The sequence below is a fragment of the Calliopsis andreniformis genome, unplaced genomic scaffold (assembly GCF_051401765.1).
Source record: "Calliopsis andreniformis isolate RMS-2024a unplaced genomic scaffold, iyCalAndr_principal scaffold0001, whole genome shotgun sequence".
Classification (NCBI taxonomy): domain Eukaryota; kingdom Metazoa; phylum Arthropoda; class Insecta; order Hymenoptera; family Andrenidae; genus Calliopsis; species Calliopsis andreniformis.
The window spans coordinates 29412061-29419854 of record NW_027480422.1 but is presented as its reverse complement, the minus strand read 5'-3'; positions in this window follow the sequence as shown (position 1 = coordinate 29419854).

The window sequence follows — 7794 nt, the reverse complement described above, 5'->3', positions numbered from 1 at the left end:
GTATTTTATGTTTCTGGCGTAGACTTCTTAGGCCCTAACTATACGATCTGGTGGAACGACGCTCTAGCGTGAAGCCTAGGTTGCCCGTATCGTAGAAATGACCATATCTTTCACACTGGATGCAATTTTTCCTGTTATACGATGGAAAAACTGTTGTATTTGGATTGTATTTTATGCTTCTGGCGTTGACTTCTTAGGCCCTAACTATTCGATCTGGTGGAGCAACGCCCTAGGGTGAAGCCTAGGTTGCCCGGAACGTAGAAATGACTGTAACTTTCATACTGGTTGCAATTATTCGTTTTATACCGTGGAAAGACTGTTGTATTTATATTGTATTTTATGCGTCTGGAGTTGTTTTCTAGGGCCCTAACTATTCGGCCTGGTGGACCAACGCCCTAGAGTGAAGCCTAGGTTGCACGGAACGTAGAAATGCCCATTACTTTCACACTGGTGGTAATTATTCCTGTTATACGATGGTAAAGCTGTTGTATTTATATTGTATTTTATGCTTCTGGCGTTGACTTCTTAGGTCCTAACTATTCGATCTGGTGGAGCAACGCCCTAGACAGAAGCCTAGATTGCCCGGAACGTAGAAATGACCATAACTATCAGACTGGTTGCTATTATTCGTTTTATACGATGGAAAGACTGTTGTATTTATATTGTATTTTATAGTTATGGCGTTGTCTTCTAGGGCCGTAGCTATTCGATGTGGTTGAGCAACGCCCTAGAGTGAAGCCTAGGTTGCCCGGAACGTATAAATGACCATAGCTTTCATACTTGTTGCAATTATTCGTTTTATACGATGGAATAGCTGTTGTATTTATTTTGTATTTGGTGCTCCTGGCGTTGACTTCTTAGGCCCTAGCTATTGGATCTGGTGGACCAACGCCCTAGAATGAAGCCTAGGTTGCCCGGAACGTAGAAATGCCCATTACTTTCACACTGGTGGTAATTATTCCTGTTATACGATGGAATAACTGTTGTATTTATATTTTATTTTGTGCTTCTGGCGTTGACTTCTAAGGTCCTAGCTATTCGATCTGGTGGAGCAACGCTCGATAGTGAAGCCTAGGTTGCCCGGAACTGAGAAATGACCATCACCTTCACTCTGGTTGCAATTATTCCTGTTATACGATGGAAAAACTGTGGTATTTATATTGTATTTTATGCTTCTGGCTTAGGCTTCTTAGGCCCTAGCTATTCGATCTGGGGGAACCACGCCCTAGACTGAAGCCTAGGTTGCCCGGAACGTAGAAATGACCATCACTTTCACACTGGTTGCAATTATTCCTGTTATACGATGGAAAAAGTGTTGTATTTATATTGTATTTTATGCTTCTGGCGTTGACTCCTAAGGCCGCAGCTATTCGATGTGGTGGAGCAACGCCCTAGAGTGAAGCCTAGGTTGCCCGGAACGTAGAAATGACCATAGCTTTCACACTGGTTGCAATTATTCCTGTTATACGAGGGAAAAACTGTTGTATTTATATTGTATTTTATGCTTCTGGCGTTGACTTCTTAGGCCCTAACTATTCGATCTGGTGGAGCATGGCCCTAGAGTGGAGCCTAGGTTGCCCGGAATGATGAAATGACCATCACTTTCACACTGGTTGCAATTATTCTTGTTATACGATGGAAAAACTGTTGTATTTATTTTGTATTTTATGCCCCTGGCGTTGACTCCTAAGGCCGTAGCTATTCGATGTGGTGGAACAACGCCCTAGAGTGAAGCCTAGGTTGCCCGGAACGTAGAAATGACCATAACTTCCACACTGTTTGCAATTATTCATATCATACAGTGGAAAAACTGTGGTATTTACATGGCATTTTATGCTTCTGGCATTGACTTCTAAGGGACTAACTATTCGAAGTGGTGGAGCAACGCCCTAGAGTGAAGCCTAGGTTGCCCGGAACATAGAAATGACCATAGCTTTCACACTGTTTGCAATTATTCCTGTTATACGATTGAAAAACTGTTGAACTTATATTATATTTTATGCTTCAGGCGTTGGCTTCTAAGGCCGTAGCTATTCGATGTGGTGGAGCAATGCCCTAGAGTGAAGCCTAGGATGCCCGCAACGTAGAAATGACTATATCTTTAACACTGTTTGCAATTATTCCTGTTATACGATCGAAAAACTGTTGTATTTATATTGTATTTTATGCTTCTGGCGTTGGCTCCTAAGGCCGCAACTATTCAGTGTGGTGGAGCAACGACCTAGAGTGAAGCCTAGGTTGCCCGAACCTAGAAATGACCATACCTTTCACACTGGTTGCAATTATTCCTGTTATACGATGGTAAAGCTGTTGTATTTATATTGTACTTTATGCTTCTGGCGTTGACTTGTTAGGCCCTAACTATTCGATCTGGTGGAGCAACGCCCTAGACAGAAGCCTAGATTGCCCGGAACGTAGAAATGACCATAACTATCAGACTGGTTGCTATTATTCGTTTTATACGATGGAAAGACTGTTGTATTTATATTGTATTTTATGGTTATGGCGTTGTCTTCTAGGGCCGTATCTATTCGATGTGGTTGAGCAACGCCCTAGGGTGAACCCTAGGTTGCCCGGAACGTATAACTGACCATAGCTTTCATACTTGTTGCAATTATTCGTTTTATACGATGGAATAGCTGTTGTATTTATTTTGTATTTGGTGCTCCTGGCGTTGACTTCTTAGGCCCTAGCTATTGTATCTGGTGGACCAACGCCCTAGAGTCAAGCCTAGGTTACCCGGAACGTAGAAATGCCCATTGCTTTCACACTGGTGGTAATTATTCCTGTTATACGATGGAATAACTGTTGTATTTTTATTTTATTTTGTGCTTCTGGCGTTGACTTCTAAGGTCCTAGCTATTCGATCTGGTGGAGCAACGCTCGATAGTGAAGCCTAGGTTGTCCGGAACTGAGAAATGACCATCACCTTCACTCTGGTTGCAATTATTCCTGTTATACGATGGAAAAACTGTGGTATTTATATTGTATTTTATGCTTCTGGCGTTGACTTCTAAGGCCGCAGCTATTCGATGTGGTGGAGCAACGCCCTAGAGTGAAGCCTAGGTTGCCCGGAACGTAGAAATGACCATTACTTCCACACTGTTTGCAATTATTCATATCATACAGTGGAAAAACTATTGTATTTATATGGCATTTAATGCTTCTGGCATTGACTTCTACGGCCCTAACTATTCGATGTGGTGGAGCAACGCCCTAGAGTGAAGCCTAGGTTGCCCGGAACGTAGGAATGACCATAGCTTTCATACTTGTTGCAATAATTCGTTTTATACGATAGACAAGCTGTTGTATTTATTTTGTATTTGGTGCTCCTGGCGTTGACTTCTTAGGCCCTAGCTATTCGATCTGGTGGAGCAACGCCCTAGAGAGAAGCCTAGATTGCCCGGAACGTAGAAATGACCATAACTATCAGACTGGTTGCAATTATTCGTTTTATACGATGGAAAGACAGTTGTATTTATATTGGATTTTATAGTTATGGCGTTGTCTTCTAGGGCCGTAGCTATTCGATGTGGTTGAGCAACGCCCTAGAGTGAAGCCTAGGTTGCCCGGAACGTATAAATGACCATAGCTTTCATACTTGTTGCAATAATTCGTTTTATACGATAGACAAGCTGTTGTATTTATTTTGTATTTGGTGCTCCTGGCGTTGACTTCTTAGGCCCTAGCTATTGGATCTGGTGGACCAACGCCCTAGAGTGAAGCCTAGGTTGCCCGGAACGTAGGAATGACCATAACATTCATACTGGTTGCAATTATACGTTTTATACGATGGAAAAACTGTTGTATTTATATTATATTTTATGCTTCAGACGTTGACTTCTAAGGCAGTAGCTATTCGATGTGGTGGAGAAACGCCCTAGAGTGAAGCCTAGGTTGCCCGGAACGTAGAAATGACCATCACTTTCACACCGGTTGCAATTATTCCTGTTATACGATGGAAAAAGTGTTGCATTTATATTGTATTTTATGCTTCTGGCGTTGACTTCTAAGGCCGCAGCTATTCGAAGTGGTGGAGCAACGCCCTAGAGTGAAGCCTAGGTTGCCCGGAACGTAGAAATGACCATAGCTTTCACACTGGTTGCAATTATTCCTGTTATACAAGGGAAAAACTGTTGTATTTATATTGTATTTTATGCTTCTGGCGTTGACTTCTTAGGCCCCAACTATTCGATCTGGTGGAGCATGGCCCTAGAGTGAAGCCTAGGTTGCCCGGAATGCTGAAATGACCATCATTTTCACACTGGTTGCAATTATTCTTGTTATTCGATGGAAAAACTGTTGTATTTATTTTGTATTTTATGCCTCTGGCGTTGACTCCGAAGGCCGTGGCTATTCGATGTGGTGGAACAACGCCCTAGAGTGAAGCCTAGGTTGCCCGGAAGGTAGAAATGACCATTACCTCCACACTGTTTGCAATTATTCATTTTATACAGTGGAAAAACTGTTGTATTTATATTGTTTTTTATAGTTATTGCGTTGACTTCTAAGGCCGTAGCTATTCGATGTGGTGGAGCAATGCCCTAGAGTGAAGCCTAGGATGCTCGCAACGTAGAAATGACCATATCGTTCACACTGTTTGCAATTATTCCTGTTATAAGGTTGAAAAACTGTTGTATCTGTATTGTATTTTATGCTTCTGGCGTTGACTTCTAAGGCCGCAGCTATTCGATGTGGTGGAACGACGCCCTAGAGTGCAGCCTAGGTTGCCCGTATCGTAGAAATGACCACATCTTTCACACTGGTTGCAATTATTCCTGTTATACGATGGTAAAGCAGTTGTATTTATATTGTATTTTATGCTTCTGGCGTTGACTTGTTAGGCCCTAACTATTCGATCTGGTGGAGCAACGCCCTAGAGAGAAGCCTAGATTGCCCGGAACGTAGAAATGACCATAACTATCAGACTGGTTGCAATTATTCGTTTTATACGATGGAAAGACTGTTGTATTTATATTGTATTTTATAGTTATGGCGTGGTCTTCTAGGGCCGTAGCTATTCGATGTGGTTGAGCAACGCCCTAGAGTGAAGCCTAGGTTGCCCGGAACGTATAAATGACCATAGCTTTCATACTTGTTGCAATTATTCGTTTTATACGATGGAAAAGCTGTTGTATTTATTTTGTATTTGGTGCTCCTGGCGTTGACTTCTTAGGCCCTAGCTATTGGATCTGGTGGACCAACGCCCTAGAGTGAAGCCTAGGTTGCCCGGAACGTAGGAATGACCATACCATTCATACTGGTTGCAATTATACGTTTTATACGATGGAAAAACTGTTGTATTTATATTATATTTTATGCTTCAGACGTTGACTTCTAAGGCAGTAGCTATTCGATGTGGTGGAGAAACGCCCTAGAGTGAAGCCTAGGTTGCCCGGAAGGTAGAAATGACCATTACCTCCACACTGTTTGCAATTATTCATTTTATACAGAGGAAAAACTGTTGTATTTATATTGTTTTTTATAGTTATGGCGTTGACTTCTAAGGCCGTAGCTATTCGATGTGGTGGAGCAATGCCCTAGAGTGAAGCCTAGGTTGTCCGGAACGTAGAAATGACCATTACTTCCACACTGTTTGCAATTATTCATATCATACAGTGGTAAAACTATTGTATTTATATGGCATTTTATGCTTCTGGCATTGACTTCTACGGCCCTAACTATTCGATGTGGTGGAGCAACGCCCTAGAGTGAAGCCTAGGTTGCCCGGAACGTAGGAATGACCATAGCTTTCATACTTGTTGCAATTATTCTTGTTATACGAAGGCAAAATTGTTGTATTTATTTTGTATTTTATGCCTCTGGCGTTGACTCCTAAGGCCGTAGCAATTCGATGTGGTGGAACAACGCCCTAGAGAGAAGCCTAGGTTGCCCGGAACGTAGAAATGACCATAACTATCAGACTGGTTGCAATTATTCGTTTTAAACGATGGAAAGACTGTTGTATTTATATTGTATTTTATAGTTATGGCGTTGTCTTCTAGGGCCGTAGCTATTCGATGTGGTTGAGCAACGCCCTAGAGTGAAGCCTAGGTTGCCCGGAACGTAGAAATGACCATAGCTTTCACACTGGTTGCAATTATTCCTGTTATACAAGGGAAAAACTGTTGTATTTATATTGTATTTTATGCTTCTGGCGTTGACTTCTTAGGCCCTAACTATTCGATCTGGTGGAGCATGGCCCTAGAGTGAAGCCTAGGTTGCCCGGAATGCTGAAATGACCATCACTTTCACACTGGTTGCAATTATTCTTGTTATACGAAGGAAAAACTGTTGTATTTATTTTGTATTTTATGCCTCTGGCGTTGACTCCTAAGGCCGTAGCAATTCGATGTGGTGGAACAACGCCCTAGAGAGAAGCCTAGGTTGCCCGGAACGTAGAAATGACCATAACTATCAGACTGGTTGCAATTATTCGTTTTAAACGATGGAAAGACTGTTGTATTTATATTGTATTTTATAGTTATGGCGTTGTCTTCTAGGGCCGTAGCTATTCGATGTGGTTGAGCAACGCCCTAGAGTGAAGCCTAGGTTGCCCGGAACGTATAAATGACCATAGCTTTCATACTTGTTGCAATTATTCGTTTTATACGATGGAAAAGCTGTTGTATTTATTTTGTATTTGGTGCTCCTGGCGTTGACTTCTTAGGCCCTAGCTATTGGATGTGGTGGACCAACGCCCTAGAGTGAAGCCTAGGCTGCCCGGAACGTAGGAATGACCATAACATTCATACTGGTTGCAATTATACGTTTTATACGTTGGAAAAACTGTTATATTTATATTATATTTTATGCTTCAGACGTTGACTTCTAAGGCAGTAGCTATTCGATGTGGTGGAGAAACGCCCTAGAGTGAAGCCTAGGTTGCCCGGAAGGTAGAAATGACCATTACCTCCACACTGTTTGCAATTATTCATTTTATACAGTGGAAAAACTGTTGTATTTATATTGTTTTTTATAGTTATGGCGTTGACTTCTAAGGCCGTAGCTATTCGATGTGGTGGAGCAATGCCCTAGAGTGAAGCCTAGGATGCTCGCAACGTAGAAATGACCATATCTTTCACACTGTTTGCAATTATTCCTGTTATAAGATTGAAAAACTGTTGTATTTGTATTGTATTTTATGCTTCTGGCGTAGACTTCTTAGGGCCTAACTATTCGATCTGGTGGAATGACGCTCTAGCGTGAAGCCTAGGTTGCCCGTATCGTAGAAATGACCATATCTTTCACACTGGTTGCAATTATTCCTGTTATACGATGGAAAAACTGTTGTATTTGTATTGTATTTTATGCTCCTGACGTTGACTTCTTAGGCCCTAACTATTCGATCTGGTGGAGCAACGCCCTAGGGTGAAGCCTAGGTTGCCCGGAACGTAGAAATGACCGTAACTTTCATACTGGTTGCAATTATTCATTTTATACAGCGGAAAAACTGTTGTATTTGTATTGTTTTTTATAGTTATGGCGTTGACTTCTAAGGCCGTAGCTATTCGATGTGGTGGAGCAATGCCCTAGAGTGAAGCCTAGGATGCTCGCAACGTAGAAATGACCATATCTTTCACACTGTTTGCAATTATTCCTGTTATAAGATTGAAAAACTGTTGTATTTGTATTGTATTTTATGCTTCTGGCGTTGACTTCTTAGGCCCTAGCTATTCGATCTGGTGGAGCAACGCCCTAGAGTGAAGCCTAGGTTGCACGGAACGTAGAAATGCCCATTACTTTCACACTGGTGGTAATTATTCCTGTTATACGATGGAATAACTGTTGTAT